At 44.0% G+C, this 25,007-nt stretch overlaps 1 protein-coding gene and 1 long non-coding RNA gene across 9 annotated transcripts in view; one reads left to right on the forward strand and one right to left on the reverse strand.

The window, feature by feature from the left end:
• lef1 (lymphoid enhancer-binding factor 1) overlaps nt 1-25,007 on the forward strand; it is a 91,196-nt gene that overhangs the window by 4,128 nt on the left and 62,061 nt on the right. The window lies entirely within an intron of this gene.
• LOC118311856 lies at nt 11,378-14,233 on the reverse strand. 2 transcript variants are annotated; one of them, XR_007031319.1, is made up of 5 exons: nt 14,100-14,233; nt 13,201-13,245; nt 12,354-13,092; nt 12,053-12,162; nt 11,378-11,714 (listed from the first exon to the last, which is right to left on the reverse strand). It is a non-coding gene; the product is annotated as an uncharacterized LOC118311856 (long non-coding RNA). The 2 variants fall into 2 exon arrangements; XR_004794092.1 differs by lacking the exons at nt 12,053-12,162; nt 12,354-13,092 and having other exon boundaries at nt 13,188-13,245.

Below are 25,007 nucleotides of genomic sequence, written 5' to 3' on the forward strand. Positions count from 1 at the left end.
TCATGTTCACCACTGAACTCATACAAGGTAAATAATCACAACAGAAAACACATTTTCTCTTTTTTGCTACAAACAAATCTACCAAAACGTTTGTTGAATTCTTTCTGTTTGATTAATAGGAAAAGTCTAAGTGCGGCACTCACGAGGGTTACACCGTCTGGATATTTGGCACCATCTTGTGGCATGAAACACGCAGATGCTCTGAATATGTTTAAGCTAAGATGGCAAAAAAAAAAGTACTGTTTCTGAAAATATCATCAGAATATAGTTTGCATCATCAGGAGCACGAGGAGAGTTTCAGATGATTGATTAAAATTACGTCAATAACATCATATACAAGAAGAATTATATATTTTCAAAACAATTTAATTCACAGTTTATTTTTACTATTAAAAAATAAAGTTCCCTGCACTTGTGTTTGTTTGTGTTGAGAAGACCGCCCTGCACACAGAGGCACTCAGGCTTAGTAAACCCAGAATTTTTAATATCAAAAGCCTGAATATCAAAAGCCTGTGGAGAACTCAAAGTCAAATCAATCTGAGTTAATATGACGGACAATCCAAAAGAAAAAAAATCCAAAAGGCTGCGGTATAATCTTTCATTTAGACTGTACAGTACCTGCAGTCTGTCACTCAGTGGGCTGTGTCATCACAGTTACCTGACCAGAGGCCTCTGTGACACTAAAGGGCTTCTTCTTCTGCCATTTACTTTTTATTGTTTTGGTTAAAGGCTCTCTCTCTCTCTCTCTCTCTCTCTCTCTCTCTCTCTCTCTCTCTCTCTCTCTCTCTCTCTCTCTCTCTCTCTCTCTCTCTATACACGCACACACACACACACACACACACACACACACACACACACACACACACACACACACACACACACACACACAGCAATGCTAACTGGCTACTAGTCAACATTCATTCCTGCTGTGAGCAAACTGTGCTTGGGGCTGGAAGAGTGAGCACTGCCCCGAAATAAGGTTTGTTAGTGGTAAGGGGGAAGCTTTCACTGGGCTTCACAAAACCCACTGTCAGAAAAGTCAATCGCATCGGCTTTGATCTAATATATAAATTCTAGGCAGGGTATAATTCTGGCACTGCCTTACTTGCTGATCTAGAATAGTAGTTGATCTACTGACCTGAGCTGCTATTTGAGTTGTCCTGATGGGATGATATTCAGACCCTTGCCAGTCATAAGAATGTATTCTTGATGGCCATTTTACAATATACGATTAGTATATCCAAGCTTGTGTGTATGCGTGTGTTTGTGTGTGTGGTTGCTGAGCAGAGGTAAGTGGAGGCCTGTCGGAGTCAGTGGGACGGGCTGTTGTTTGAAGTGCCAGGGAGCACGCAGCAGAGGTAATTGTGTCTGACGGGCGGCGATAATGATGAGGCGCAGATCAGATCAACCGCAGATCCCCTGACTCCAACCCCCTGCCGCTTGCCTTCACTTTTCCCTTCTCCCTTAATTGACCGGGCCGCATCTCCCCCGAGCTGCCTTTGTTATTATTTATTAATAATTCATCGCTAAATAATTCACACCCTTGGACCCGCAGTGTTAATTGAGCCGAGTGGGGTGGCAGTGCTGGTGGGGTGTGTGAATGTGTGTGAGCATGGGGGTGGCAGAGGAGGGAAGAGGGGGGTGGGTATTTAAAAAGTAGAGATGGAGCGAGAGAGGGCCTTCCTCAACTTGTCGGGGGTCGAAAAAGGGAAAAGGTTTGTTTTGTTGTCAATAAGGACATCACAGTTCTGTGTGTGGCTGAAAGCAAGAGAGTGGGATAAAGTTCATTAAACTCTGAGATACATATCACATCAAATTTTAACTGCCTGACTTTAAACTAACCATCAAACTGACACTGCATTTCATTGAATAGTATTTTATCAACTCCTACATGATTATGATCATTGGTCATGATAATTTAGAATTGACTGAAAAGTAGAGCGGTTGATAAATGACAATTAGTTTTAAAAAAATCTATTGTTTCAGTCGATAGAGTAATCAGCAAGAATCATCAAATACCATACATTTGCTTATTCAAGTATCTCACTTGTGAAGAGTAGCTGTTTAAAAATGGGGTCAGAAAATATAGTATCACGTTTGAAGATGACTCATTTGGCTCTGGGAAACTGGTGGGCATTTCTCATTATTTTCATTATTTTACAAATTCCAGTTATCAAGCAAATAATTAGTATATTAATTGATGATCAAAATAATCATTATTTGCAGGCTGCCGCATTACCGGAAGGCACCTTGCTGAGACTGATAAGTGAATAGAAATCTGATTATGAGGTTGAGCTATACGCAATATTAAATCCAGATTTATTTCATAGGCATATACAGTATGGAATCCAAATCACAAGAAACTGCAACACAGAAATGTGACTATATGTTTCAGAGTCTATATTATAGAAACATTATACTTGATCCATCACTGGACACTAAAAGGGTTATTTTTTCAGTACATATTGTCTGATAAAAAAATGTGTTTTGTTCTTATGTCACATTTTTAAAACTCTCAAATATGGGCAAAATTAAGATTATGGTGGTCATGTTAACATGTAAACTGAATATACAAGTTTAGTTGTAAATCAACATAAATGTTGGTAGAAAGTACTTTTTTTATGACTAACTGAATGATGAACGCTGTGGAGGTGTTTCAGATAAACGTTGAGTTTTGATTTGGTAACAATCCTGCGTTTGGCTGCGGAGCAGTCCAGTAGAGGTCAGTATCAGACCAGCAGAGTGTGCACCGCATGCGGTGGAGCCCCCTCGTGTGTTTGTGGCGCTGCTGCTAATTTGAAATGACATGCTTTGTTTGTGTTAAATTATTCATGCAACCTTTCATTAACACCATAAACAAATACAAATAGCACCACAGCAGAGAGGGAATCATAGCAGTCACGCTGTGCCAAACATTGTTTTCTTAAGAAAATGCCTCCGTGTTGTTTTTCTTTAAACCTGTTTTCTGTATGTTATTACTGAGACGCCTGTGTCCTGGTCTAAAACCCACTGGCCAGCTGGCTATGCTTTCTGCTTACCAATTACTCACAATACAAAAAATATGACGAGGTCAGATTCATTTTAACATCACACTATGGCCAATGTTTAAAATGTGACATAAAAGTGAAAACTCTAAAAGAAATTGAAAAACCCTGACTGTTTCATAACAACTTACAAAATCATTCTCTCTGTCAATTTGTTCTCCCCCTCTCTTATTTCTCCGAGTCGTCCTCTGATTCAAACACTGGCACTGTGTCGAGTCGCTTGGGCAAAGCTCGTCTCCAGAGCTTTGCCCCGTTGCTAAATCTCTTTTAAGCAGAGCAATATATCAAAAATCAAATTAAGTCTGAACCCAGTCTTTTTAAAAGTTTAGACATTTTTTTTGTTGGTAGGAATTTCTGGGCAGCGGAGAAAAACAAGTTTGCGAGGGGGGAGAGAAAAAAAATCTTCCCAGCTTGTGTTTCTTTGGGGAATGGTTCATCTAAAGCTGTCGACAAGGTCCATACAAGTCTCCTGCTACCACAGAGCATACAAACTGTCTTTCATGCTGTGGTGGTTTGGGACCAGAGAGGAAGGGCCAGCAGAGAGGAATCCGTCTACCCGAGCTCAGTGTATACACTGTGTGTATTTTTGTAGACATCGCTGTAGACTTCACTTAATCTAAGAGTACATCAAAGCATCCCCTGCTCCTCTTCTTCAGCTAAATCCTTCTCTGGTCCTTATTACCAAAGTGCTCATAAATGCCTTTGGGGAGTTGAGAAGCGGAAAAAAACACAAACAAAAAACAAACATGTTTGCTTTTATCTTTCAAATAACTATTTATGCTGGTACAAATGAGCATTCTTCGAGCGGATCATATTGTATCATAGTGGCTAAAGATCCGCGCTGACTGAAAAGAACAAAAGGAAGACGGTGTACAGCAGAGTAAATTGTGTTGATGACGTTCGCCAGAATGTCATCATCGCTGCTCGAAGTGGGCTGCCAATCTCCGGTATGACGCGCTTTGATTCAGCAAATGTTTTCAAAAAGTGCCAGCGAACACGCGATTAACAAATGGCTTGTACCAGTCTGTTTTTGATTTATTTTTGACGGCTCTGATGTGAGCATGGGAATGAAGGGACTGGTTGTATACTCCGCGGGGCCGGGGCCAAGGAGTAAACAGGCTCTGAGCAGCGCAGGAGTCTTTCCATCAGGATGGAGTAACCCCATGGAGATCCTAGAGAGTTCTGAAGCCAGAGATGGTGAATAATAGAACAAAGTGAGAATGAGTCTTCTGAGGTTTCACTGCTCTTCAATATCCCTCCATCGCAATGGGAAAGGATGTGTGTGTGGATGTGAGAGCGAGACAGACGGCGAGAGCACTGATAGTCGCAGCTTCTCCATCCATCCTAACTGTGCAGAAAGTTACCTGACATGTTTTTCCTCTTATCAGGTAAAAACGCAGCACTAAAACACCAAACTTTGCTTGAAAAAGCCCGTGTGATTGTAAACTGGCACCATGACAGCTACACAAAAAGAAAAAGTCTGCGTTCGTATGACAGCATCCAAACATAATCCGACGGGACTGTGGGCCCACTTGTGCTTTTTCTTTTTCCTCCCTTCTCTTTTCTCCTATGAAAAATTCACCACAGCCGCCCCCCCTACGTTTCTCCTCTGCGCATCTCCAACACTGAGAACTGACATGCGGTAAACGGAGAAATATTCAAAGGCAGACCGGGGCTGCCTGTCTCCCATAGGGGTCTCTTTTTTTACCCCCTCACCACTGCTGAGAAATCAAAACTCTTTGGACGTCACACAGGCCGATTGAAGTTCGGTGCCTGCTCTGGAGCGGTCCCTTGCCCGACGATGGCAGGCTTCATTAGAGCTGTCAGTCAGGCCCCGGTGACGGGGCAGGGCCGCAGGGCACCCTCAGGGCCCAATCAGTGTTGGGGTCCCCGGGAAAGGGCCATCAAACAACCCTATAAGATGATGCCGTCCCCCCGCATTGTCGAGCTTCACGCTCATCTCCCATTGATCACATGATTAATAGCCCGGCTCAACACTTTCAGCTCTGTGTTTTTGAACTCTGATGCAAAGCTTTGGTCTTATCTTTTTAATCATTGACTTCCCATTGGCCCCGGTATGGAAATGTGCACCCTGCGAGCCGATATAGGAACAGTCTTATTGAAACTGTAACGATGAAGGAGAACGAAACTTCTCTCACCAACAGCTCCCCAGCAGTGGCAGTGGGAAACAGGAGCCAGTTTTTATCTTTTGCATCATTTCAGCCTGCTTTTTTTCCCCCAGTGTGCTGCAATTACAATGAGTCACATGATGCAATGAAAATAAATGAGCCAGTGGGCGCTTCTCTGTCCAACAATCTCAAATGCGGAACAATGAGATATCCACGAAATCACGGCACACAATTCGAATACAGGCGCAAACAAAACCCAAACAAAACAAAGTGAGCGTCTTTGAAGAGCGAAAAACTCAGACTGCCGAAGTTCCTTCCAACAATATACAGAGTGCAATATTCTCGGTACCAGTATGTTATTCGGAGCGTTCCTCCAAATATTTGGAGAGAAGGAGGAGAGATGAAACGGGAGTAGAACAATGGGACTTTGGCTGTGTTATGGCGTACGCGCACCTCGCCCCCGCCAGCCCTTTGTAGTGTGTGTTGTGTAGTGTCCGCGTCCCCAGTCGGTCCCCCCGCTTGTTCTGAGTCCAGGTGGGGTCTCGGACCCCCCTCCGCCTATCTCGCACACACCTGCGCCATCTTCACTCACACACACACACGTGCACATGTCGTTTTGTTTCCAGCCATCTAAACACAGATTAAAGACTGAGTAGGGATTTGCTTTGCTGTTTTTTTAATTATTATTATTATTTAAGATTTTGCATTTTAAGCATTTTCAAAATCAGTTCTTATATATCAGTCGGAGAAAACATATATATATATATATATATATATATATATATATATATCAACATATCAACTGTGAATTAACAACACTGGAATTTCCTCTGATCTCTTTGGTTAAATTCAGTGACACATGAGGAGGTATTTTGAGGATAAAATAGTCTCTTTATTAGAAAAGGAATAAAAACTTTGTCTTATAAAACCGAGGTGCATTTGACATGGACCTATTACAAACACTGTATAATTACGTCCATATATTATTGATCATAAACAAGATCAATGCTGTCAAGTGCTGTAGTTCTATTGGGGGGGATAAAGGATCTTGCTCATTTATTCAAGCTCTCTTTTAATGTAAATGAGTGAAATATTCTCTCTGGACTGTAACAGCGGACAACTCCTGAAAGTTTGGCAAAAATTTGCCCTAATTTCAAACGCATTTCATGTGTGGAAATTTGCCCTGAAAATGTCCAAAAGCATTAAACAGTGGTAAGATATCAGACTCATTTAATCTCACACCCACATCAAATCCATGAGATAAACCCCTTCAAGTGCACGTTTCCACATTTTCCCCCTCCCTTTGTGCAGTACCGGCAGAGACCACCGGAGGATGCTTAGATATACACCGTAGGAAAATGAAGTTGTTCAGTCTGGAACAAAGAAAAAGAAAATAATGATTTCTCTGTGAGATATTTGGCTTTGGGTACCGAGTGCTGCTAATCTTTTTAATAAAGGGTGATCATTAGCAAATATTTTGGGGACTGTAGACACCTTTTGTATTCAGCAATCAAATGCAAATAAAAACACAAAATGAGGTCTGACCTATATTCATTCGGCAGCAGCATCCCAAAGGAAACGACAGGTGCCGGGGCATCATGCGCCCTCCCAGCAAATACATCAACTCCTGTACAGTGTGGATGAAGGGCAATTATTATTGTAACCTTTCCTACCTTTTGTAAATATGGACTGATACAGAAAAAAAACACTGGTGAATAAAATCAGTGATTCAATTTTAAATTTAAAATCCGTCTTCCGCCCACTCTGCGCTGAGGGGGTGTCTATGGTCAGCGTGTAGAGGCTGTGTCTGGTGGAGGTAATCCTCGGTGATCTGCCCTAATCTGTCACAGATACGCAGCTGAAGTGCAGAGAAGCTGTTAGGGAGAGCGGAGAGAGGGGGGGGGGGTTCAGAGGGGAGATGGGGGGGGGGGCTGGATTATGGCAGTACGTCTGCATTAACTTACTGGCCTTATCTTTTAAACGCTTTGCAAAAACCGCTTTGGCTTGTACACAGGGAATGGTGTAGTGTACTGTACAAGCTTGGATGTGTGTGTGTGTGTGTGTGTGTGTGTGTGTGTGTGTGTGTGTGTGTGTGTGTGTGTGTGTGTGTGTGTGTGTGTGTGTGTGTGTGTGTGTGTGTGTGTGTGTGTGTGTGTGTGTGTGTGTGTGTGTGTGTGTGTGTGTGTGTGTGTGTGTGTCATGTGAGTCATGTGAGTCATGTGAGCTGAGCTTATTTCACACCAGCCATACAGTCATGAGAAATAAGTGTCCCCATTATAGAAAAGAGCGCACGCCCAGTGCCGTGCACCTTGTGCTGTTTCACGTCTCGGCCTCCCTATAACTCCCCGAAAACCCGGCATGCCATTCCCAGGTGATTCAGTTTCCATTTCTCCCTGCCCAAATTTTTTTCTCCGCATAAGGTAACTTGATTGTCACACCATATCAAATAACCCTTTGTCCCCGTATCAGAGAATTAGGTGCTCATGACATAATTTTTACTGTTGAAACCACATGCAATTATGGTTTACACGTTTATCGTGAAAAAAAATTACTAATTGACGGTTGTTGCGGATGAGACCGTCTCACATGTCGGGTCGCGCCCTGGTTTGGAGCCTGGATTTTACCCAGCAGCAGCACATGCCACGCACACACATCCTTCACAATCATAAACAGGCATGCACACACACTCACAGTCACCCTCTTTCTCCCACAAAAAAAACCCTTCTTCACAAACAACTGTTATAAAACTGAGATGTTGATTGATAGTAGTTGGTCAAACGCTTCCTGACACACACACACACACACACACACACGTCAGCCAGCCAGCCAGAAGCACGCACAGTCCCTCATCTCCAGTCATGGGAGGGTCACCCCTTTGGCCCTGAGAGAGAGAGAGAGACTGTGTGGATGCTCTCATGTTTATGTTTGGGAGATTAGCAGTGATGAAAGAATGCCTTTTCAAGTCTGGGCTAGAGGGGCCTCTGTTCAGTGCTCCACCCTTTCACCGTGCGTACGCACACACGCACACGCGAACACGCACTCCCTCTGACACACATGCACGTGCTTGTGCATGCGGTCACATGTCGTATATACATGTATATATGTAATTCTGTCAATCCCTGCACATTGTCCCTCTATAGCCTCCATATGTCGCCTTGTGTCGATTCAGTCTTCTTCCGGGGTCCAGGATCGTAGTCACGGCGTACGTGCAAGCTGCACTGATGCTTCACCCTCATCTATCCACTTCCCTCTCATTTTCCCTTCATCATCGAACCCCAATGAAAGAGCCCCATTGTTCTGCTCTGTCTGTATGTGGTCTCTTCGTCTTTTCTCTCTTCGACTGTCTTCCTCCGGTTCTCTCTGTCTCTCCATTGCAGCCATATGTTTGGCGCTCTCTAGCGTCTCTTCATCTCATATCCTTGTGGTGTCATAGATTATAATGTGGCTTATTCATTTTTTTGGGGGGGTTCCCCATACCCATGCCATGGGACGAGGCCAGTACTCTCTATCTTCCTAGTCATTACCCCCTCGCCAAACCAAACAGAAGAAGGTATGAGGTTTAAGGCTGTCTGTTGTGGATTTGGATGAGGGAATTTCTCAGTTTGAGGGGGACTACATGCTTAGGCAATTTGTTTCCCATTAGTTGTAATACAAAGCAGGGTTTTCCAAACAAAACACGATTTGGGATGAAGTGCTCGCCGCTTCCAGGCCTCTCCCAGAAAAATTATCTAAAACCCACTGGGTCACAGTCCCATGATTCTTTTCACTCTTGGAACTATTTAATTGTCTGGGATGCATCAATCAAGGGTTTGTTTGACCAGGTATTACAGGCTCTATTGTGTAACTTCTCTCCTTTTTTTGCAAAGCCGATTCTGTTTTCTTTGGCTCCTTGACAAGGTCCCACCTGACAGTTTCACTCACTGCAGAGATTCATGCTTTGGGAACAGCTCATAGTACACACCGGGGTTCATGCTTGTCTTTAAACTGACTAAACACTTTGATATTCCCCGGTTTTATTACCCAGCGTGGTGACTGTATCCAGCTACCTTCCTTTGTTGTCTTGGCAAGTAAACCATTCATTCATCAAATGTTTGGAACCAAAGATGTAATTGGAGTTTTAGTATGATTACAGATTCTGGGGGGGCCCCGCGTTCAAGAGGCAAACACCCTCAGGTCTTACCTGCTGAAAAGTGGAAAGCACCTTTAACGTAACGTCAGGGGAAAGCAGTTTTTGCGGTGGAAGACTGAGGATAGAAGAAAAAGGGGTGTGCTGTTAGAACGGAAACTACTTAATTAAACATACAGCCAGATGATAGTGATTATCTCCTGATTGGCTTGATAATGTGCACTGGGAGCCACCGTCCTGCTCACGAGACAAAGAACGCAACAGAGAGGAGAAGCAGAAGACGGGGAAACAGACATATCAAACATGAAACGATTTTTTAAAAGCCACCCTCGTGAACGGTGAAACCTGGAGGCACTGACCTGGCCGCCTGTGTGAGAAACGTGATACGGCCTCTTTGACAGCTGCTGACACGGCTTGATGTGAAGACTCAGAGGTTGTGGAACCAGTCAGGAGCTCCATGGGAGTGTGGATGGCTGTGTGTGTGTCTGTGTTGTGGCGGTGTAGGGTTAGGGTTGGCATGCTTATCCCCCCCGCAAAAAAATGCTGCAAGGCAAATGATACACCGTCCTCCATTTTTAGAATTGCTACCAGCTGATTTAGTTGCATTCCAACGTGCCCTTCCCACCAAGAATGAGTCGTCTTTGTGTGTTGTGCCCACTGTCAGTCACCGTCGCGGCTCTCGCAGTTAGCCACACACAGGAATGTGATGTCACGCGGATCCGACCCACATCAGTGTGCCCTTAATGCAGATTGTTAACACTCTATACGACAGGCAGCCCGCCGGCAGCAGCCCGCCGGCAGCCACCCACCTTCCGCTGGTGCGCCAAAGAACAGTCCTCCATTATTTGTCTGCGGCGCCAAATAAGGAAACAAACATATTGACTCAATCAACATTATCCTCATGAAACTTTTATGAGCCGACAAATAAACATCCTGGACGTATTACACAGTATATGCCTCAATATAAAGCCAATAGAATGTTCAAAGGTGCAGTCTGAGGAGTCGGTCAATATGCAGGACAGGATATGTGAAGCGGTTTGTTGATGCGGATGTACAGTATTTGTTGTACAAGGGGAGCAGATGGCACTACCGTTGACCCCTCTGTGTGTCTTCCTGTCCCCTAGCTGAACCACGGCGTGAGGGGGCCCTTATCTGGTCAAACTGGGCGGTGGGGAGGGGAAGGCTTTGAAGGCACGCTTGTGTGGCGATGCAATCAGGCAGACTGCTGTAGGGCCGCAAACCCCCCCCCCCCCCACACACACACACACACACACACTTCCAGTACCCCTCTTTGCCCTTCTTCACCACCATACGACGATGCTTACAGAGCACACCGAGGGTCCCTGGGTGTTTTTGTCTCCTGGACAAGCCTTGGGAATTATGCGAGCCGCATCACGTAGAGTCCTTCCCATTCCCCAATCACCAGTAACATCTTCGGGAGAATCTCTAAGTGATAAAACACTTGCATAAAAACCCGAGGGATTCGTTGCAAATTTTCCACCCTGGACAGAAAAAATAAATAAAGATTATCTAGAGAGACAATGTGATCCCAGTGGTTTTCCCCATACCCTACCCTCCGCGTGGAGGACACAGATGAAGCCACTCAGATATCAACTGAAAAAGATCAGGGCCACTGTATTGGATCTATACCTTGTAGCCGCAGTTATATAGCGCTGTACAAATGTTTTAGTCTGCTGTCAGAAACACATAAGGCCTGATTGTGTTTGTGTTGGAAGGGGAACACAGTCTCCTTTGAGCTGTCAGTCAGGTATCAGTGAAACTTTGGTTGCAAAATGTCTCTCGGGCTGAAGAAAGCTACTGCTTCCACTTCACATGTGGTGATGTCTGCAAAAACGCACCACGGCTCTCCTCAGATTTTTACAATTATTTCTTGTGCTTTAAAAGACATAATTTCATCTCGCTAACCACTTTGATGCTTTCATCTTCCACTAATATGTTCCATACTAGCATGGTAACAACACTCTACCACTCACAGATATTGATTTGGATTAGGCTCTGTCACGTTCGGGTATTGCGTAAATGAGCCCCCCCCCCCCCCCCCTATTCTCCCCTCACTCATTTTTTGTTCCCCCTCTCCCTGTCACATCTCCATGCTGCCTCCTCACAGGCCCTTTGATGTGCCTGCTTTAATTTGGAGCTTAATGGAATCTGTGGCACTGCTGCGCCTATCGGTGGCAGCATCGCAGATCCCAGGGTTCATTGCGGTATGCCTCCATTCTGGTGAGTGGGTGTCAAGATAGCCGTGAAACAATGGAGGAGGGCCTGTAGCCCTAGGAGACGAACTGCATTTCCAATGCAGATCCCAGTGTATCGGAAGCCGCTGTCGGGTTATTGCCACCGTGTTTCACTGGAGGAAGTCCCATCTGTAGCTCGGTGTTGCAAACAACTGTTGACCTGATGAAGACAAAAAGAAAGAAACATACATCCGATCATTCATAGGTGTATTATATATGTCAAAAGAAAGAATAAAAACTGAAACACTAGAATTATTCAGCAATGCAAGAACAAAAAAGTGTTCCACCAATAATGGCAATAACATCATTAGTCAGAGAAAAAAAAAGCAATAATAATAATGTTTTTATGATTATAGAGTATACACAGTTATGTATATCTACAAATATCTATTTATCTTCAAAAAAGCTCTTCTTGAATTTTTTTTTAACTAGAAAAACATTTACTATTTGACCAAAGTTCAAACTGAAGTCACATCGTCTTTTCTCAACTCAACTTACAAATTGTCACTTTTTCTCAATGTTGTTTTTTATTGAGGAATCTGGAAGTCACTTCCAGTCGACCTGCATCTGTCTGAATGAAACCAGAGGAATTCCTCCACATGCTTTGGCTGTAATTTTTGAAACATCCAACATCTTTTATAGCTGAACCATCTGACCTCACAGCATTAAAAAATACTTGATTTATCATCTGTGCGCCACACATCATATTTTCCTGCTCTACAGTATTCAGATTGTCGACATTTGTTTCTTAATTAGTACTAATGTTCACAACCAACAAACCATTATCCTTAATTCGTACCAAATTTGGACCCTTTGGAGTGTTTTTTTTCCTTGTGATCCAAGAAAGCTGTTCATGTATAAATGATAATTTGGACCATCAGGCTCAAAGTCTGGACCGGCCAGAGCACAGCGGTGCGACTGAACCTAGAAGAGATGTCAGGGATTTAACACACTGCAGTCCAGACTGCAACTTTGAATCCATGGGGGTTATAAATCAAAGCAGGTGGTTTCCTCCCCAAAAACCTCTCCACAGGACAAAGTGCTCGGGGGCAGCGGGTTATGAGTGAGCGATGATAAAAGTACGGCCATAAATCAATTCTTCATTCTTATCAAAGGCATATTTCAATCGCTGTATGTACCGTTTAACTAGAATGCTAGTAAAAAAAAAAAAGAGAGTTAGGAAAGAGAAGGAACTTCTATGTGTGTGTGGAAAGAAGACAGGATCTGGGATCTGAGGCCTGGTGAAAATACGCCCTCAGCCATGAATTTGCACCGTAGTCAAAGACACTGGCGGTCGTGTTCAGACAGTATGCTCGCAGGGGGAAATCCCCCAGCACAGGGGCCTTCATCTCTCCTCACACACACAGCTTAATGAACTCTGCTGCATGTAATGGCACATACAGGAGCTGGGGTGGAGGTGCTTCGCCTCTGTCTTTCATCCACGTCTGTATTTGATGTGAGTCTGCCGGATCATTATGTCGGAGGGAGAGTTGTTTATGGCCTTTGAGGCTCGGCCTCTTTTGGTAGTGGACATGTTCCTGCATCACGGAGAGGTCAGGATTTTGAAATGAAACACACAGGGATTAATAGATTTATATGAGTAATATGAACCTATTGCACAGTAATATTACACCTTTGTTTTATACCGACTGCAGGAGAACTTCGTGCTGTTGACCCCCCATGAATGGAGACTGTGTGGAAAAAGAAACAAAAAGTTTTGAATGCTGAGACATTAAAATTCCACACAACAAGCTTATTGAAAATAAGGGACCTGTATTCATACAATCTCTGACACGTCAACGCAATCTCATTTCGGGTGCATCCACAAATCGAAATTATGAATGATTGCAGCAGTAAGAAGTGCGGCGTGTTTAACTGGTGGAGTGTAATTGAGTTTCCCATCGTACAGAAATTAAATCTTGGCGAACATTTCGGAGATTTTGTGGGCGCACATTTCACATTTTCAACAAGCTTTGGTCACGAAAATATATATATATATTTTTTTAACAGTCAAAGCAATTAATTCTGTGAAAAAGCCTCCATTTCTGTGGGGTTCTGATTAAAACATTCTTCTGAGCTGTTTTGAAAAAAAAAGTGCGTATTATTACTAGCTCCTACAATTATTTGATGTCTGAAGACATATATTGTATTTGACTTCAATGCAGTTCAAAGTGAAATATATATATTTTATACTCGCTTACAGTGGTTTGAATACTCCTCATGCAGATCAAAACCGAAAAGTTTAATCTTAACTTTGGTCAAACTCAAAACCCAATACACCCACAGGCGTGTAAACAAGATTTGCTTGATTTGTGCTACATAACCTTTACTACATCAAGGTGGAAATCAGCCACCCTGCACCAACCCCTCTCGCCGTAGCGAGCTCCCGCTTCCCGTCATCCCTCTCATGTCTCTCTGAATGAACGCAGTGACATTTAAGAGCCATGACGATAAGGGCACATGGGGAAAATTTCTAATACCATGAAGCAGTTTACTGGCCGTCGGAGCATGCTCTGTCGGGGCTTTGATGTACCGACGTACAAACCTTTATGGCCGCTGGTGGACACACCACCTTAGTCAACTCGCGCTTTGGGACTCCGCGCTGGACTGTTTGCGCTCTCGCTCGTAAATCGGTGTGTGTAACGAAGCCGACAATGAACCTGCTTTCGCGGAGCCATGCGAGCAGTCGGTTCCCTTCAAATCTGACAGATGAGGAGGTTGTGGAGCCGCAGCCCCGGCCCTCTCGCTCAGGCCCTACCTGTGCAGGAGAAGCCTCTCCCTCTGATGTCTGTCTGTAAATTGACTCGCCTTTTCAGGCTTTGACCCTGATGTCTGATGTAAGAGCGAGACACCCACACATCAAAGGAAACTGGGGGGTGGGAGAATGGATTTCTATTTTGGAAGAAATATTGACTTTAGGCACTGAAGTGATGAGGCATCCAGCTTTTTGCATCCTGTGTGATATTACAGAATCTAAAATCCCCCCCCCCCCTTAAATTAAACTATCATGCAGAGTAGCATGTGTTTTTGAGTTGCCAACATATGGACTGCATCTGTTTTGTATTATTTAGCAATGTCTCTTGACTAGATAACAGAAAAAAGTCTAATAATAAGCTTATTGTGTCTTCATATGTTCAGAGCTGTGAGTGCTAGTCCACAGTGACACGAGGAGACAGGTGTGTGAAGATGGACAGATACAGAGCCAGTGAAAAATATCACTTCACAGTTTCCCCATGCCCATGATGACGTCTTCACATTATGTATTATTTCTGACCAAAAACACAGTCCAACAATTCTCTACATTCAAGCAGTCGTGGAAGAAACAGTTACATCCTTTACATTAGTTAAAGTAGCAAAACAAACGTCCATTCAAAAGTACAGAATTATTATGAACAAAATATAATTTATATAAGTATCAATATTAAAACGATTAAGCGCAATGGCTCCTGTTTGTGAAATATACATATATTCGAGGATATAATTACTAATTAATATATACATATATATATGTAAACAGAATTTTGCTGTTGTAGCTTGTTGTGTTGGAGCTCATTAAATTACTTTATTTACATTTTGGCAGTGATAATGAATATGCTGAGCATGTTTTGTGTGTAGAATATTAGTTTGCAAAGTATCAAGCAAAAAGTAGTGGAGTAGAAAAATGGAATATATATATATATATAAAAATAAAGTACAGGTACCAGGAATGTTACTGGTAAATGTTATTACATGTTCATGTACATTACTCGACTACTGGTTTCACCACTAGTTTCCATGGCGTTTTCTGAATATGCACCTCGCAACACACACACACACACACACACACACACTCACACTCCGCCATCAAACACCAAACTTAAATGTAAGGATTTAGGGTTTTATAGAGGAGGGACATTGAACTGCCTCTTCTCCTCCCACAGCCCAGTATCAACACACCAGAGCCAGCTGTAGTCACCAGAGGCAGAGGCCACCTGCTGCTTATCCTGCAGGCTCATTCTGCTGCAGCATAAACATACCTGCACTGCTTTGGGACTGGGACATCAGGGCAAACACATGAGGGTACACACACACATACACACACATACACGCTCACGCACGCACACACACGCACACACGCACACACGCACACACTACAGGTGCTGATTTCAGGACAAGGATAGGCTTTGCTGGATTCCAGTAAGGGCCGTGGTGAGTCACGCTACCAGGAAAAGCAGAATGTGCAGCTCAGCGGTTTATGTCTTTTTAATGTGCAGTTAGCCAACACTCCAAATTAACAATTTGGCAACAATTAACATCCAATGGGTTTACCAAAAACAACAATCTTCTTTGCAATTTAGTTTTTTTTCCCCTTCATTTTTGGCTGAATGACTGATAAAGCACATGAAACAGTTTAAAGAGTAATTAAAAGAAGTGGCTACACTGCAACCGACTCCACATCACCACTAGTGCCACAACACACGCACACACACACACACAGACAGACAGACAGACAGACAGACAGACAGACAGACAGACAGACAGACAGACAGACAGACAGACAGCAGGGCCAAACCTCACACTGAAGCTCCAAATGATGAAACTTCATAGACACACACGCACACATGAGCGCACACGTCTAATGGCACAGCCAAAGCTCCTGATGATCTTTGTTGAGAAAAGTTAGCTGAGACTCCAGAGCCATCTTCAAGGTTCAGTCAGCCGCTGTGCTCAGTGAGGAGTTTGCGGGATGGAAAAGCATTTAAGCTGGATTCGCAATGGGGATCTCCGCAAAGCGCGCTCAGAAGACAGCAAACCCAAGTATTATATGGCTTCCTTTGAAGAGTGGGAAATACCAGTTGTTATGTTTCCCCAAAATAAGCGGCGCGGCACACTGTGGGTTTGTACCTTCAATTTTTCTACTTGTACAAATAAAACTAAACATGGGGGGAAAGGCAAACACACACAGCCATGCATGAGCGCACAGGGAAACTCTTAGACACGAACAAGCCTCTGTGATTTACTGTACTTGTACGCACATACACACACTACACATGCATGGCAAACTGCTTCCTAACCCTTTACCACTAACTGGAGTGTAGCAGTCTGAGAGTTATGTCCCCTCCTCTGACTGCTCTTCTCATAATCGGCGGCCTGCTGCAGCCTGAGTCACAGCGCGCTGCCTTGCTCAGGAGCCTCGGGTAAAACACGCCGGCCAGCCACCTGTGAGGTAGGCCGGCTGGCCTGCCGCCAGAAGAGAAAACAGATATGAAAGCCAGTACCTGTGAAGGCGTCATACTCCAGCGCAAACCGTACACACCAACCCTTGCGCACACACAAACACAGACACAAAAAGGGGAAGATAATTCCCTCGGCCACATGAAAGCAGGAGGCGGTGGGCAGAACGCCAGGCAGCGCTACCTGGAGACAAAGGAGCAGCACCTCTGGGGAGAGTGTGTGTGTGTGTGTGTGGGGGGGGTGGGTGTTGATGTTCATCTGGGACTCAACATGCTGATGGATCCTGCCTGTGAGGGGGAGAGCGGGAGTTTGGGATGGTGTGTTTGTGTGTGTGTGCCTGCACGCAGATGAATATATTTGTGCCTCCAAGCAATGTGTGCTCCCAGCGTGCTGCAGCTCCGTAGTCTGCAATTAATCTCTCCGACATCAGGCCTCCCCGCCCGGGGTGGGGGGGGGGGGGGGCAGATTTCTCTCTGCTGCTACTGATCTCCGCCGCACAGCGGCCCTGCGGGCGTGTGGGCGGTCTGAGAGCTCGCCCGGTCTATTCCGGCAGGAGGGGATCCACCTGAACACCAGGAGAGACACGCACAACTCACCTGCCTTGGCAGCGTAGATAGTGTGATGTAAGATTAGTTTTGACTGTTGGCTAATTCAGTGTTAAGAAAGCACTCTAAGTAATGTTAACATATTTATTGTCCTCACTACCGTCTTCCTCTTATAGGGATGTTTGTCGTGATGACTGACCTACTTAGTTTAAGTACAAATACACATTGAAACTCTGTCACTTCAAAATGCGATTTTCTTTTTCTGGGATCTAAATCAGACCGCCTAGATTTCACTTTGATGACAATGCATTTTGACATTATCCGGTGGGTTTTGAAGGAGGCTTCCAGAGTCTGATGGCGTCTCAGCTCTGAGCTGCACATGATATGACAACGTGAAAATCACCAGGATTGAGGGTACAAAGTTTTGAAAGACAAGTATGTACTGTAAGTACCAATCTGTTTGGAGTTCTTCATGTCTTGTTATATTATATATCGTCCAATAGTTAAATCGACCTCAAACTCAACATAGGTCGTTTGTTCAAGCAGCTTATTACGAGCTACAGTATGTGGTCGTGTTAAAGATCACAGATCAGCGGTAGACGTATCGTAGACATGGTTAGTCCGTCAAGTTTATGTATTTCAATGGATTTGCTTAAATTCTGAAAAGTAATAGTGCTGATTCTCTGCGATGTCACCTTAGCTCATCAACCATGCTTTTAATAAAATAAAGTCCCACAATGCTCTGAGGCGAAAAGTATTTGTGGCATACCTCCTGTCACTGGTAGAGGCCCATATTTAGGTAATTGTCCATTTGGTCGTATTAGACTGCAATAAACACATACGGCAGAGTTCACGGTCAATAAAGTGTGGTCAATAAGATGTCAAACGCAACTTTCTAAAATAAAAGTGATCTGATCTTATCAACCCTCTCTGGTTAAAAGTTGCTCTGGCGGAACAGATGAGCTTTTGTGAGAGCGAAAAAAAGAAGAAGACCTTTTCAGCGTTACGTAATCTGAACGAAGGGATGATGCTCTGGGAAACAGCGCACCTTTCTGCCTCTCGAGCCTCTCGGTTCCGTTCCACACGTTGTACAGTTGACTGATGGCACCGATGGAAAGCGGTGGCGGGGCGGCTTCTGCTGGTGCCAGATAATCCCGTGTTTGTGTTTGCATGTGTATACTGAAACATGCACAGTGTCACTCCACATCAGTACAAAGAACCTGTGATGTGAGGATTACCACATAGAAGCTACGCGGTGCTCTCGGTTTCATGTGGTGGGACTACGGTCGGCCGCTGTGCACCACCACCCTCTGCACCGTCCTAATGATGTTGTCTGCGCGCTGAGGGGTGGGGATGGAAGGGGTGCAGGGGGAAATGGGGGAAGGGGCGGGGGGGTGTTTTACTTATCTCCACTGCTCCGCAGCATTTCTCTTAATTAAAACTCCTATCTGTGTCTTTGAAGTTCATAATGAGTCGGTTTGGTTACGCGGAGGAACAGGGAGAAAATAAGGCCAGGACTGATATTTATGCCGTTATTTCTCCACCTCCGATTCCTCCTGGTGTTCGACACCATATTGTAATGTATGTTGTTGCATATTGTGCGAGGGGAACGAGTGTTGTTGTCGCACAGTCTCCTATTCAGTTATTTACATGAAAACAACCCGGAGGAGCGTCGATGTGAGAAAGGAGGCTGATAAAAAGGAGCTAGTGCTGCTCATTTTTTTCATTATGGGATGTGAATGGGTTTTAATCTTATCACGGGCTGCTCCTCACAGCTTGTGCTGATCTCTCTCTCTCACTGCACACTCCTGCTTTCACAGGCCTTTCAGATTACAGTCAAATATTACAGCCCGTGACCAATCTCCAATTAACCAAATGTTGTAGGGGTATAGTATCACCCTTGGCTCCTTTCATGCTCTTTTAGCGTCTTTTCAAGGGGCTTGAATATTTTTTCACTTCTGCACTATGAAACATCATTCTGTTAAAGCCTCCTTACTCTTCCACACTGCTCCAATGGAAGCTTAACCTAAATAGATCAGTCTTCCTGTAATGTATTCCAAATCAGCTCGGCAATAATTGAGCCTCAAAATTGTATCGCAATCAAGTAAATTGCCACAACATCCCGGTCTTGAGAGGCTGACCAAGGAATGTCGGTGTCTTCTCACTTCTGCCACAAACTACCAGGCATAATCAAGCGTTAAATTAGCTGATCTTTTGACAACGTGGTCTACATGCATTTTTGCTGGTTTACATTCCTCTCCATTGTGTGTGTTTTGACGTGCGACGGCAGCGGCATCACTGCGACGTTTTTTTATCTACCCTTCCGCGTGTTTATGCGTCATGATTGTTCGCCTGGCCATGTCAGTGGTTCAAAGCACATGGGAAAATAATTAGAGTTTAAAAGTCTGAGCATTATGGGTTGAATAAAGAGAAGCAGGCTGGTTCCAATAGTGACAACTGAGATGCAAAGTGGTTCAGCGATGTTGCCGTTTGACATTGATGAAGAAATTGATGTCTCTCTGGCTGGTTTGTTCCGTCATAGGAGTCTTCATTTGCTAGAAGACAATGGCAAAATATTATAAAGAGTCTGATTTTTCCCTGAGTGTTAGTTTGGTTTTTCCCTTTGGCTCACCATGAGATGAACCTTGGAGACAACCTGAAACTTTATTCCTTCACTTCTCTCTCTCTCTCTCTCTTAAAAACTCCAGTTTCTTCCCTGTTTTCCTTCAAGAAAAGAAATCTGACCTTTCATGCCCAGATACACTGGATGTGAAACCAGATTGCATGTTATTTATTTTTCCATCTCTTTTGTTGAGTCGAGAGAACTTCAGAAGATCAGATAGTATAAAAGCACGTATGATGTCACCAGGGACAAGCACATTCTGGGACATACACTCTACACTGATATTTGAGTCCGTGTATTGAATACTGTGATTGTCGAAAGTGGGACTGTCTAAAATCTTGCTGAATTATCTGTGTTGTGGTGTTGTAAATCTACACCAGTTTGTGAATAACATGTGTAGACTGTCTTAATTACTTTTAATCAAGCCCTGAATAAAAATCAAGTCACTCAAAAATATAAAAACACGAATTCTGACACAGTTTTTGGTGTTTTCAGCCCCCTGGGGGCACCCGAACAAGCTGTAAAAAACACAACATCATTGTAACAAAGTTTTTCTGGTGAACATGTTTCCCAACGGCAGCTGAATTTCATATCCAGCAGACGTGAAGCATTAATTTGGGGTCAGGTTTCTGGTCCAATATCCAATCTACTTTTAGCTCTGTTTTGGTTCTCACCAGCTGCCAACGGAAATGTCTGGATGTGAGTGAACCAAAACCTTAAAGGGTAACCTTAAGTTTCCTAATAACCTCCTTGAAAGGAACTAATCCATAATGATTATCTTAGGAAAGCTGTTGCTTTATTAAGTGAAAAAAAGGAAATAAAAAAAACCCCGATATTAAAACATATAATGCAATGTTACTTATTTCATCAACTTGTCATTTTGACGTGTGCAATAGTTTGTGCATCTTACAAAAGTCTTACTCAGTAGCCCCCCGTCTTTGGCAGATATCACAACATTTCTTGCAGCCAGCTTAGAGTTTTTCTACTCTTGATTTAGGAATTTTCACCCACTCTTCCATATCACTTCAAATTCTGAGATATTTTCTTCCACGCACAGCATGGTGCCGTTGCAAAAGGCTTCAGCAGAGCAGGCCTGATGAAGAAGCAAACCAAGTGCCTGCTTTGGGCCCCCGTAGTCACCAAAGGGCCCCTTTCAGTATTTTAAATGTCCCACAGGAGACCTTTAAACAGAGCCGAGCTGCCCTATACGCTCACTACACAAGTTGCGTAGGGCATCAATTGTGATGAAGCAGGTCATATCCTTCTGGTCACAAATAGAGAAAAAAAGAAAACCATGAGAGTGAATTGTGGATTAAAGTGTAATCAGGTAAATGTAGTATTTTATGTAGAAGACCCCTTTTCAGTTTCAATTCTGTGCGTCCAAAATCTGCTGAAATTTACCGGCTGCCAAACAACCCCAAAGCAGAACATTTCCAGCCCCATTCTTAACTGTGAGCAAACAAGAATTCCAATAATACATTCATATTTAGTAGATTTAAATGAACTCATCCTAAGTACAACTACAGCACAAGCGTTTCCTCGTTCTCATGTGCCAAACACAAAGTATACAAGTCCATAAGATGCTCAGTAGTGCTGATGGGAACTGCAGTCAAGTAATGAATCTGTGGATTTACCTCTGTGATATCATGCATAATCATTAAAACCCTAATTTAAAAAGAAAAATGTATTCATGCAGCTTCAATATGATCAACTTTTAGCGTAAAATGCAAGGTAAAACTGGAGGAGAGAGGAAAGCGAAGTGGATGTTTTTATCATTGATATCTCAAAGGCCAAGGCTCTCGCTGATAGCAGACTTTCCAGCACCTCTATTACCGACACACACAGCCCGGGGCCTTGAAATTGGCTTTGTGTGTCCAGAGGCAGAATTCATCGGAGCATCTTGAGAAAATGCATCTGCAAGGACACAGAAGTCCTCTTCAGGTCTAAACCTTTGATCCTCAAGAGACCCCCACCTTCCTTTTACCCCTCAGATACTGGCATCAGTGTAATTGAAGATCATTACCAACCCACAATGCAACCCTCTCAGCGGCCGTCTCCGTAATGGAAATGAATTGTGTCGGGCAGAGCCCCGCTCACAACGGCAGGAAATGGAAGCCAAAAGGTAGAAGGAGCGAAGGACGTATTCCAAATTGAAATGAAGTGGAAATATCCCATCCGTGGTGCCATTGGTTAGCGAAACGAGCAAGATTACTGGCTTACATTTGTAGCTCCTCAGTGTTTTTGTTTTGTTTCGCTGAAGTGGGATGGTATGATGGGGGGGGGGGCGGGTTGGGTTGTGTGTGCACTTCAAAAGAATTTGTAACAAACCTAATTCATCTGAAGCGTAGGATGAGCTGGTAAGAAAGATGAAAGATGAAAGTGAGTTGGCATGGAAACAGAAAGCACATCAGCGCTCACTGGCACACGAGAGGGCTGCCTGCGTTGCATGTTGCATTTTTGCGGGAAGGGATCCAGAGAGGCTTTAAGTGCTATCATGACCTTACAAACAAAATTAGCCAATTATGACTAACAAGGGTCCCCAATTTCCACTTTTTTCCACGGCACCGTGCTTATCATGTTTTTCTCTATTTTTACACAGGCCTCTAATCTGGAGCATAGAATCAACATTTTTGTTACACACCTCCGAGTGTGTTCGCGCCATGCTTGTTATGTTGGAGTGTGCTGATCAACATGGGAGCGACTCCAAGTTTTCATTCCGTCTCCGTTTCACACTTTCTTTCATCCTCTGGCTGTCCCCTTCTATGTTGTTATCACTTTTCATCTCATCGTAGACGCAGGTGAAGTATTAATTGGAAAGCAGTGAGAAACCATATATCTTTCCCCCCCCCCCCCTCACCATTTGATCTCGGGAAAGGGGGAATTCCACAAGTAGCTACTGCTTAGACCTCCAGTGCTGCTGTTGCTACCAGTGCGCACACACGCACACACACACACACACACACACACGCACATGCATGCATGGAACATAACAACACAAAACACAAAAAAACTCACGAAAAGTCAAGCAGAACACAAGTTTTTTCTGCACACCGAAAGCAGCGTTCACAGAACAAACGCAGTCCAAGCGGGGAAACACAATTAAAGTAGACAATCATTTCCAGAAAAGCAAACATTGTACGCGACTGTTGCCCCCAAACATTTGTGGTCTGAACACGTGAAACAAAGAGCGCTTTTAAAACAGGTAAACCGCCAGGACACGGTGTTTACCTTTTCATGTTCTCTCTCCGCAGCCGAGTTTGATCTTTTTTTTTCCTCCTGTATATCCCGCAGTGTCACAAACACAATGCAGTGTCTCGCAGCTTCAAAGGGCCACCAGTGACAGGTTCAGGGGGAAAAGATCAAATATTCATTTTCTAAGACACTGAATGGAAAATTTAAAATGAAATGCGGTGAAAATAGGAAAAATGACTGCTTTAGTCACTAGTGACAGCGACGCGCTCGAGAGAAAGAACCTTTGGGCTCCTGTGTTGTTCTTCTTTTGCGTGTTTTATTTTTATAACATTGTTCAATGTGGTGACAATTGCTTTTCTTTTCTTAGGAGAGCTTCATCCTTTAAAAGACAGACGGGCCCAGAGTCTGATTTTAATTATTACTTCCATCTAAAACCACTGTTCAGCCCTTTTCCGAAACCTTAGGGTTTCTCGCTTCGTCGCCTTAGCCAACTTTGTGCGTGGGGATCGCACGGCTTGTTTTGCCTCGAATTAAAACTTTTCTGTTTGTTGCTTGTTATGGCACCGAGCGTTCTAACGATATTATCATTTAAACTGGCAAAACCTCTCTCAGCTCACTTTTTGCTCGCTGCACAAATTATCCCTCTGGGCTTCCATGGCACGCCCAGCAGAGAGCTAATTGAATTAAACGGCATTGATATGACATATCATATGAATGTCCTCCCAACCAAAGAAGAACATCACTCTCTAATGCCCTAATGTTTATGATTATATGGGATATTGATCTCAGCACTTAAAAGAGATGTGTTTTATCCTGTCATTCAAACAGCTCTCTCTCATGGCTGCTTGTTTACAGCAAATCTCGTCTGAAATCGTAAACACAGATAGCAAACATATGCCTGCAATAATTCCCACAGCAATTTCAATACCCATTTTCGGCAAACACCACTTTTTTTTTCACTCCCTCCATACACTTAGGGAGAGAGCAACTTAATCTCTCTCCTCTTAGAGGCACGCCGGGTTGTCAACTGAAATATGGGCGGACTGTGAACCGATCGCGAGCCGAGCGTTTCATCAATATGACAACGATAACAACGGGGCTGACCTCGCCAAGCCGCCGAAGAAAAAAACTTCAGAGAGGGAGGAGGAGCTCCCTCCACTTCTGCTAAGTGTGTGAAGAGGTGCAGGGCTTTGGTGGATTATTGTGATCCCTGCCTGGCTGGCACACGCACGGGAGCGTCTGCTCTGACAGTCAGAATGTAAGGAAGATCCGTCGCTGCCATCATTGTTTTCCTGGTGTCACCTCTTTGTAGATTTTTGACAGTTACGCGTGAGCGTCATCGGTCGCACACGTATGCTGAAGATGATGTTTCTTGAATTCAAGCAAAGCGCCAAATGACTCACGACATTGGAAAAGCAAACATCACACCAAACAACAGAACTGCCTGCATGCATTTTTCCTCCCCTTTTTATCAAGCTATCTCCCTTGTTCGTATCTTTCCCAAACCGCACTATATCATGCCGACCCCCCCCCCCTTACATTTTGTGTATGTGTGGCTGCGTCTGAAATGTGAGCGACTGCTCCAGCAGCAGGGAAAGCGGAAGGGAGACCAGCCGGCACATGTTGAAAGGCATGGCTGCTCTTTAATGTGGCTCCAGCTCGGGAGTCCTGGGCCTAATGAGGTGCTGTGGAGCTCTGCTGCTCCGTCTCCCATCGCCTACACACCAGCAGCCCACATACTGCCAATGCCGTACCATTCAGGATCATTAAGGAGATGCTCCCAAATTCCTCAAGGGACCGTGAATTTAAAAGAAAAAAGAAGAAGAAAAACGAACGGAGAAAATAAAAAAGGAAAATGACAGCCCTCAAGATTGGCACA

The sequence above is a fragment of the Scophthalmus maximus genome, chromosome 8 (assembly GCF_022379125.1).
Source record: "Scophthalmus maximus strain ysfricsl-2021 chromosome 8, ASM2237912v1, whole genome shotgun sequence".
NCBI classification, from domain to species: Eukaryota; Metazoa; Chordata; class Actinopteri; order Pleuronectiformes; family Scophthalmidae; genus Scophthalmus; species Scophthalmus maximus.